Below are 8,002 nucleotides of genomic sequence, written 5' to 3' on the forward strand. Positions count from 1 at the left end.
GGGTGTGTGTGTGTGGTGGAGGGAGATTTTGATCAAAATGAACTAAATTTCAAAACAAAAAGTAATTTTGAATCACAGAGTTGAAATGTTTTGTTTCTAAAAGCTTAATGCTTTTATTTTATTTTTTAAGCATTTTTTTCTTCTGATTTTTTTCCCCGATTGAAACAATTTGGTGAAGTTGACCCATGGAATGTTTTGTTTGACCTGAAGCTGCATTTTTTGGTGCAAAAAGGTCTTAAACAAAAAATTTCACCCATATCTAATCATGATGAACACAGTCGTAGGTGGTGGGTGAAGCTTCCCCTTGGGAGGCTAGATCCTGCCCTGCCTCTTCTGGGCGAAGCCCCCACCGCCACTCAGTGCTTTCAGACATCACCGCCCCCTGGGGCTCCGGCCAGGGCTTGGGGGGGACTGAGAGCTCGGTCTCCGCCCAGGTTGAACTCTCAACCTTGGCTGGGACCGCAGTGGAGCTCTCTGCCCTGGCTGCAACTCTGATCCCAGAGCCCATCCCCACTTCCGCCCCTTGTGCCCACAGCCCTGTCCATAAAGCTACAGCCCATGATCTTTAAACCAAAATGACTGTGTACATGGTTCACACAATAGCACCAACAATGTACCATCAATTTTTTTTTCTGAAACTTAAATTGTGGCTCTCTGTACATTAAGTAGTTTATTATCAGGAGTTGCTGCCCATAACAGAATCTTTAAACAAATGCTTAAAAATTTTCAATTAAAAAGGGACATGTTAATATTTTTCAATAAGAATATTGTATTATTTTAACTTTTCCCCCTTTTATGATTTCAATTTGTTATAGACTTGCCTCTGTGTCTTTTGATCTCTGCATACATTGTGTTTCCAGGCATCATCTGTTGTGCAGTGGCAAAACTTCATTATTCTTCAAGTGGACAACACAGGTCTTCTCCGGGAAATATTTTGTCTTATAATAGGAGTCATGACACTCAACAGAAAAAAGAGTTATTATATACACTGGAAAATATTCTCACAGGTTAGCAACTATATGTCTTCTGTTGTGTGACCCTTTTATTTCTTATACTTTATTAGATTTTTTTATATATATTGTCTATCATACCACAGAAAAAGGGCTTTATGACAGCTGGGAGATTTTGACCATTATAAAAGCAGTACAATTATTTTTCCCAGTCCAGCCATTATTCTTCATTTTGAGGGTGATGGAAGGTGACCTCTTAGAGCAGAACTTTTAGCACATTATTATTCAAGCAGGGATGCAAACAACAAACAAAAGGTCTTGACCAAAGCTCTGTTCATTATCGTCTTGTTCTGTCTTGTAAATTACAGCAATTCAGTTTGTCAAAATCACATTACACATTGTTCTCAAAATGTTAACTCTGTATAGTGTTTGCAGGAGAGTTTTCAAAGTTATTTTAACAGGAAAGAGAAATCTGGATTAATCACTATTCATTATAGTTAATATTAGGTATTTATACTGAGATATTGTGCAAATGGCCCATTCAGACAACTGGGGTCCCAAATGTGCTAGGAGCAATACACACTTAAAAACAAACTTAGAGCCTGTTCCAAAGATCTTATCTGCACATATGATGAAAAACAACAGGTGGATGGATACATAAATAAATTTGGAGAATACAAGGTAAGAATGAGACAAATAAAATTAGTATAATAAACAACAGGCACAGCGTTAGCAGCATCCATATCCAAAATATGTCTAGCCTATATTAAATTCCTTTCTAAAATTTCCAAAAAGGTCAAAAGTTGGACTTGAAATCAAACAGCTTCCAGAGAGTTATAAAGAATCTATTTCTCTGACAGGAAGTACTGTTTGCTGTTGGAGCCATGAGGTTACTAGTCTGCCTGTTCTGTTTATAAACCAACATCTTTAACCTATTATTTCCAAAACAAATCTAGCCTCAGCAATATAAGGAAAGATAAAACAGTTGTCATTGAATCTTCCAGTAAAGTGGAACTTAATTTAGGGCTATTTTCTCTTGACTTGTGCCATCTGTCTTTAAATCAAGAAAAAATATCAAACTTATGGTTGGTATAATTTAAGCCCTTTTTAGACAAACTTCATCCAATAAAGCAAGAAAAATAATATCCCTCGTGGCAAAACATAATAGAAAATGATGACTTTCCAGTAGGGTTTTTAAAGAAAATTATATCCTTTCCTTTAGATTTTTTTAAACTACAGAAAGGACAATATGCTCTATTAAATTGAATAGGTTTTTAGAGTTAGTTTGATAGAACCTTTTTATATTTCTGTAGTAGCTAATTGGTTTAATTCCTATTAAATTCAATAGCATGTTTTTTTATAATTAACGGCATTTCCATTTTTTAAAGCAAGATCAATTTTTATATTAATAGTCATAATTGTAGGTAACGTTTGCTTTTTCTCATTTATAATAAAATTTGAGGTGAATTTTCTCATGTTTTTTTTTTTCTTCCTCTTGCTCAACATCTGCCTGAAATTTCCATTAGGAAGAGGCAGTAAATATTACAGTACCCCTGATAAACCATTCTTATAGGAGGCCCAAATCTCCTAAATTCTGAGATTTAGAGGAGTTCAGCATTTTCCATCCTTCTCCTTAAAAGATTTCCTACAATATTTTAAGTGCCATTTTATTTGAGCTTTATTAACTTCAGTTACTACAGTACTAACTTAATCTATGTTTACCCTAGAGCCATATGTGGAGTCCTAACTTTAAATATAATTTATGTTTAATCTCTTCTAGTGAACTGATTCACTATTCACTCTTCTTTCAAACACTCTTCTTTTCACCGACCTTGTCTTTCTAATATCCTGGGATCAACATGGCTATAACAACCCCGAAAAGAGGAGTCAGAGAAGGACAGAGGGAGGTGGCAAAGGGATTCAGGAGGCATGATCCATATATGCACATTGGGATCCCAACTTGTGGACCTTATATATAGTTCCCCACAGCTCACTAAACCTGGGAATTTGGTTCTTTTACCCCTCTGCTCCCTTCTGCAGAGTTTGAAGGGAAGCCAATATGTATTAAAATAATGTGGTTCAGGAGAACCCATGAGAGAAAGATAACTATGAGTGATGCTTCTTTCACCTCCCTTCATAGCTGTGTGACAGAGTGAAGGGGATGAACAACTATTGAGTTCTGGGAGTGCGAGGGTGCAAGCCAGCCCACATCTGAAGGTCCCTCCCACAGCCTAAGGGGCAGAGTGACTAAACCTGGGGCTCAAATGATTTTGGGGGACAACTGATAAGAAAACAGAGACAGGAGTGAAGTCATAGGGCCATAACCAGGGAACCAGATAACGACACCAAACAGAGAACCCCAGACACTGTTCACTGCTCCTCAAAGGTGTCTAGGGAGCCAGCTGATGCAGCCCAAAGTAACTCTGCCCAGATGCATGAACCAATAGGCCCCACAGTTCAGTGTCCTCCTCCTGGTTTTATAGATGGTCACTTTGGCCAGCTCCAGGAGGAGGTTGACAAAGAGGTCTCGAGATTTCATGGGACATAGACAGGGTGTGCATTCATAAGGATGTGCAGGGGAAGGTGCTGTCAGAAGCTAAGGAGAAGGTTCTGGAGGAGCCGGCAAGGATGCTGCAAACTGGCGTGTGGCGGTTCAATGACAAGACAGCACAGAGCTTTTAGCAAGCAAGTGGCTGGTCTGCTAACAGGCTTCTGCCTGTCAGCTTTCCACCTCCCCCTTTATTCTTTCTCTCCCCCCGCGCATTACATTCTCCAACAGATAAAAGGAATACATTGGCTTTGTTTAACATTCTTATTTACCAGTTTCTATCTACCGCATTCCTTGCTCTCGGGCCTTGAGCCCAGTCCTGGGAGACTTCCCACGGTTCATGTCATCTGGGCGAGATTCCAAGGTTGATGCCCTTGAAAGAAGCTGTGTGCGCACAGGTCCAGCACAACACTCCGGGTGTGCCCTGAATGTTGCCAAGCGCATAAACCTTGTATGAATCCTACATCCCCTCCTTTTTTTGTTTATTTGTGCTTGGCCATCTCATGGTAGCCATCAATTTGCTTTTGCAAGCCAATTAACTCCCGGACAGATGAGGTCATAACTCATGGAGCCTGCCAGGGCGGTTCTCGACAAAGCCTTAACAAAAAGGAAATACATTGCACACAGCAACAGCAAAAAATAAGCTTAAGAAGGTAAAGTGTAATTGGCCAGGCCCCAATTAGCCATGCTAGAGTACTGGGAAGAGAGGTTCGCGTAAGCAGCGAGCATCATCTCATTCCCAATTTCCTCAGGGTGATGACATACTGTACTAAGGCACGTACCTAACAACAATTCTTCAGCTGCTACAAAATGAGATAAACAAAAGTGGGTAACATTTGCTGTTGAAGCCAATCTTTCCCATAGGTTATATATCATTCGGGCCCGTAACGGAGGAAGCACTCCCGAGCCAACCCCTGCAGGAAATAGCAGGCACAAAAGGCATACAATCAATACAGAATTAGCAGTAATTTGGGCGAGAACTGCCACAAGCAAAGTCTCAGGAGTCTCTGGCTGTTGGTTTGCTGCCAGTCTTCGTTGAGACGCGGCGACCAATGCTTTTACTGCTCCCCAAGTCACGGGCTGGCTTGGGACGCTACATCTCCTTCGTTTCCATCCCGCCGTTGTCGACCCGGGAGGCACCGCATTCTCCTCCAAGGTCAGCTGAAACTCCGGTATGGGGTTCGATAGCCCCTGGTGCCACGCCATGCTGTTTCAGTGCCGGTCGCACACACCGGGCCGGAACCCACAACGGTCCTGCAGGGAGAGACACAGCAGCATATCCCCGACCCCAAGTGATTAGAGGTACTGGGCCCAACCATTGCAGATTGGGCAGCTGATGGTAATAGACACGCGGTCTTTCCAGTACCTCGGATTTATGAAAATGCCGATCCGTGGGGGTCTGCTGAGCTGTGTTCAGCGTTAAATTATTTAAAGTAAACAAAAGGATATGCATTTGTTGCTGAATGTCTCCTAAGGTTCGGAGACGCAGCTCCCCTTGTTTTAATTGTTTGTCGAGCAAGGTTTTTAGCGTGCGATTTGCACATTCAACAGCTTGGCCTGTGGAATTATAAGGGATCCCGTGTTTGAGACGGACGTCCCATTGGGCACAAAAGGTGGAGGGGGCTGTGGAGCAATAGGCTGGGGCATTATCCGTTTTTATCTGGCTCGGGCGACCCATAACAGCAAAACAGGCTAGCAAATAGTGAATAACTTTGGGAGTGGCTTCCCCACGCTGTGGGGTCACCCAGAGGAATCCCAAATAGGTATCAATGGAAACATGTAAAAACGAATAGGGGCGGAATTGTGGCACGTGAGTGACATCCATTTGCCACAGCTGATTCGCTGCGGTACCTCTGGGGTTAACGGCATAAGAAAAGGTAGGGGCAGCAGCAGCACAGTGGGGCAGGAACAAACAATAGAATGTGCATGATCAGCAGGAATGTAAAACTGTCCGGCCAAAACAGAGGCAGACTGATGAAAAAAGAAATGGCTTTCGATGGGGTCAGAAAAAAGGGAATTTACCTGACCATGTTACGTATGATCAGCACGCGCATTGCCTTCAGTGAGTAGCCCAGGCAGAGGTGTATGACTGTGAATATGAGCAACAAAATAAGGGAAATTACGAGTGGTGAGGAGATACTGTAAGGACAAAAAACAGGCGAAGAAGGTCCGCATCGACCTGAGGGGTAATAAGGGCAAGGGGTAAATGATCAATTACCTGATAAACATAATGCGTGTCCATGATCAAATTAAAGGGACAATCAGCAAAAAATTGAAAGGCCAAAATAACAGCAGCTAGTTCCAAGGACTAGTAAAGCTCTCCAAGCGCTGTGCATGCAAATATTATTGTACAAGTGAATGAAGCGCTTTCAGCTTTTCTAGGGGAGGGGCCACTGGTCAATCCATATGGGTTCTAAGGATTGCCATACCAATGGTAATGCGGATGGCAAAGTGGGTGAGGGAGGATTTCGGGCCATTATATATTAATATCGAGGGTGGTGTCCAGCTTTGCAAGTAAGTCACAGCCCCAAATATTGAGGTGGACAGGGAGTACAAAAGGGCGGATCGTAGCAAGGGCACGGCCTCCTTGTTTAGAGACTGTGACCCAAGACAAACTTTGGTGCCCGGGTTTGCTACCCCCGATCCCCCACAACTCTTTAGAAGGAACTGTTGGCCAACCGACCAGCCACTCCGGATCACGAATCACCATAATGTCAGCTCCAGTGTCCACCAGCCCTGTAAAAGGAACATTATTTAAGAGAAGTGTTAACTGAGGTTTCGAGGGGCGGACCGACATTGTTAGAGCAACAAGTGGAGAGGACGTGTTGTGAGATGGCGACTGAGCCAGAGTCGATCCAAAGCCGCCTCCGCCCCGGGCTCGATCCTCCGCAGCTGGCTTCTGATAGGGGACTAAAATCAATTGTGCAATTGACCGTCCATGCGGGAGCGACTGTGGAAGATGGGTCCACACCTGAACCTTAATAATGCCGGTGTAATCGGCGTCAGTGACCCCTGGGATGACAAAAAAACCCTGTTTCCCAGCGTGTGAGCGAGGGAGAACCAGACCCACAAATCCGGCAGGGAGAGGTGCCGTCACTTGTGTAGGTATGGCGCAAACCTCCCCCGGCAACTGAAAATCAGCGTCCTCCTGCATAATCAGATCAAGCCCTGCACTTCCGGTAGTCGCCGTCCTCATGGAATCTATGGATTTTAAGACAGAGGAACAGTTGTCTGAGTGGGAAACACCCCTGTTTGGCCCTGGGTTCGGGGGAGACCCGTCGTGCGGTTTCCCGACCTGCTACGACACTGATTAGCCCAGTGATAGCCCTTCCGACATTTGGGGCACTTCTTTGAGGGGCGGGCGCCGACAATGAGCAGCACTCCTGCTGAAAGTGACCCTCCTTTCCACAGCGGTAACGACGCTTCCCCTCCTTCCCGCTTTTCCGCAGGGCGGCAGCCAGAACTCCAGCTTTATGTGCTTGAGTTCTGATGTTTTGGCACGCCCGCAGCATGTCCGACAGCTCTAGAACGCCAGCGACTTGTGCCGCCTGGAGAGCACGGCAGCAATCCTCGTTTGCATTTTCAACCGCCATTTTTAACAGGATCTCCTGAGCTGCCGCAGGGTTATCCACCTGTCGGAGGATAGCCTCCTGCAATCTGTTGGTAAAATCCATAAAGGACTCTGATGCACCCTGACAGATACTGGCAAAGCTTTTGGTAGGCTTGCCTGAATCCGGGACCTTCCGGAAAGCATGCTGGGCACAGGTGGAAATAATGGGGAAGACGGCCTGAGGGAGTTGAGACTGCATCTGAACAGTAGCAAATTGGCCCCCCCCGCTAACTGCTCATAAATGACACCTTGCTCTCTATACACCTGGGCCTGGCGTTCCGCCATCTGCCGAAATTCACTAAGCCAAATAACATACTGACTAGGTGTCAGCATCATGCGCAATAGCGCCTTCCAGTCCTCAGGGACCAGGGAATACCCAGAACCTAGCCCTTCAATGAGACCACGCACATACGTGCTGGTCAGACCGAACTCGCAAATCGCTTTCTTTACGTCTCTGATCACCGAGTAAGGCAAACTGACCCAGTTTGCAACCTGGTTGCCCTGGTCATCATCCTGCCAGGTCACCAGACAAACTGAGACCAGCTCAGCCAGCTCCTCTGCTCTAAGATCTGAGCGAGTCTTCGCTGCATCGACCATTTGTTGCACCAGCGAAAGCCGCTGAGCAGACGCGGACGACCCTCCGGGGGGCCCCGGAGCATGGGGCCCCACGGGGGGAGGGAGATCACACACCGGCTCTGGTGGGGAAGGCCAGGGAGGCGGTGGTAATAGAGGCACTGGGGGCAAAGCAGGGGGAGGGATGGCTGCAGGAGCGGACGGGGGTGGCGGGATCGGCAGCCCCTCTGTTGGCGCTGGAGAGGGCCTTTCCGAGGTGACACGCTGTGTCGCATCGCCAGGAGGGGGGATGGCTGCAGGAGCGGATGGGCGTGGCGAGAT

At 45.8% G+C, this 8,002-nt stretch overlaps 1 long non-coding RNA gene across 1 annotated transcript; it reads right to left on the reverse strand.

Moving 5' to 3' along the window:
* Positions 1-3,626: 3,626 nt before the first annotated feature.
* Positions 3,627-7,557, reverse strand: LOC142071514 (uncharacterized). Its single transcript, XR_012667572.1, has 3 exons — positions 6,182-7,557; positions 5,521-5,587; positions 3,627-4,752 (listed from the first exon to the last, which is right to left on the reverse strand). It is a non-coding gene; the product is annotated as an uncharacterized LOC142071514 (long non-coding RNA).
* Positions 7,558-8,002: the final 445 nt, after the last annotated feature.

Source organism: Caretta caretta, chromosome 3 (assembly GCF_965140235.1).
Source record: "Caretta caretta isolate rCarCar2 chromosome 3, rCarCar1.hap1, whole genome shotgun sequence".
Taxonomy (NCBI): Eukaryota; Metazoa; Chordata; order Testudines; family Cheloniidae; genus Caretta; species Caretta caretta.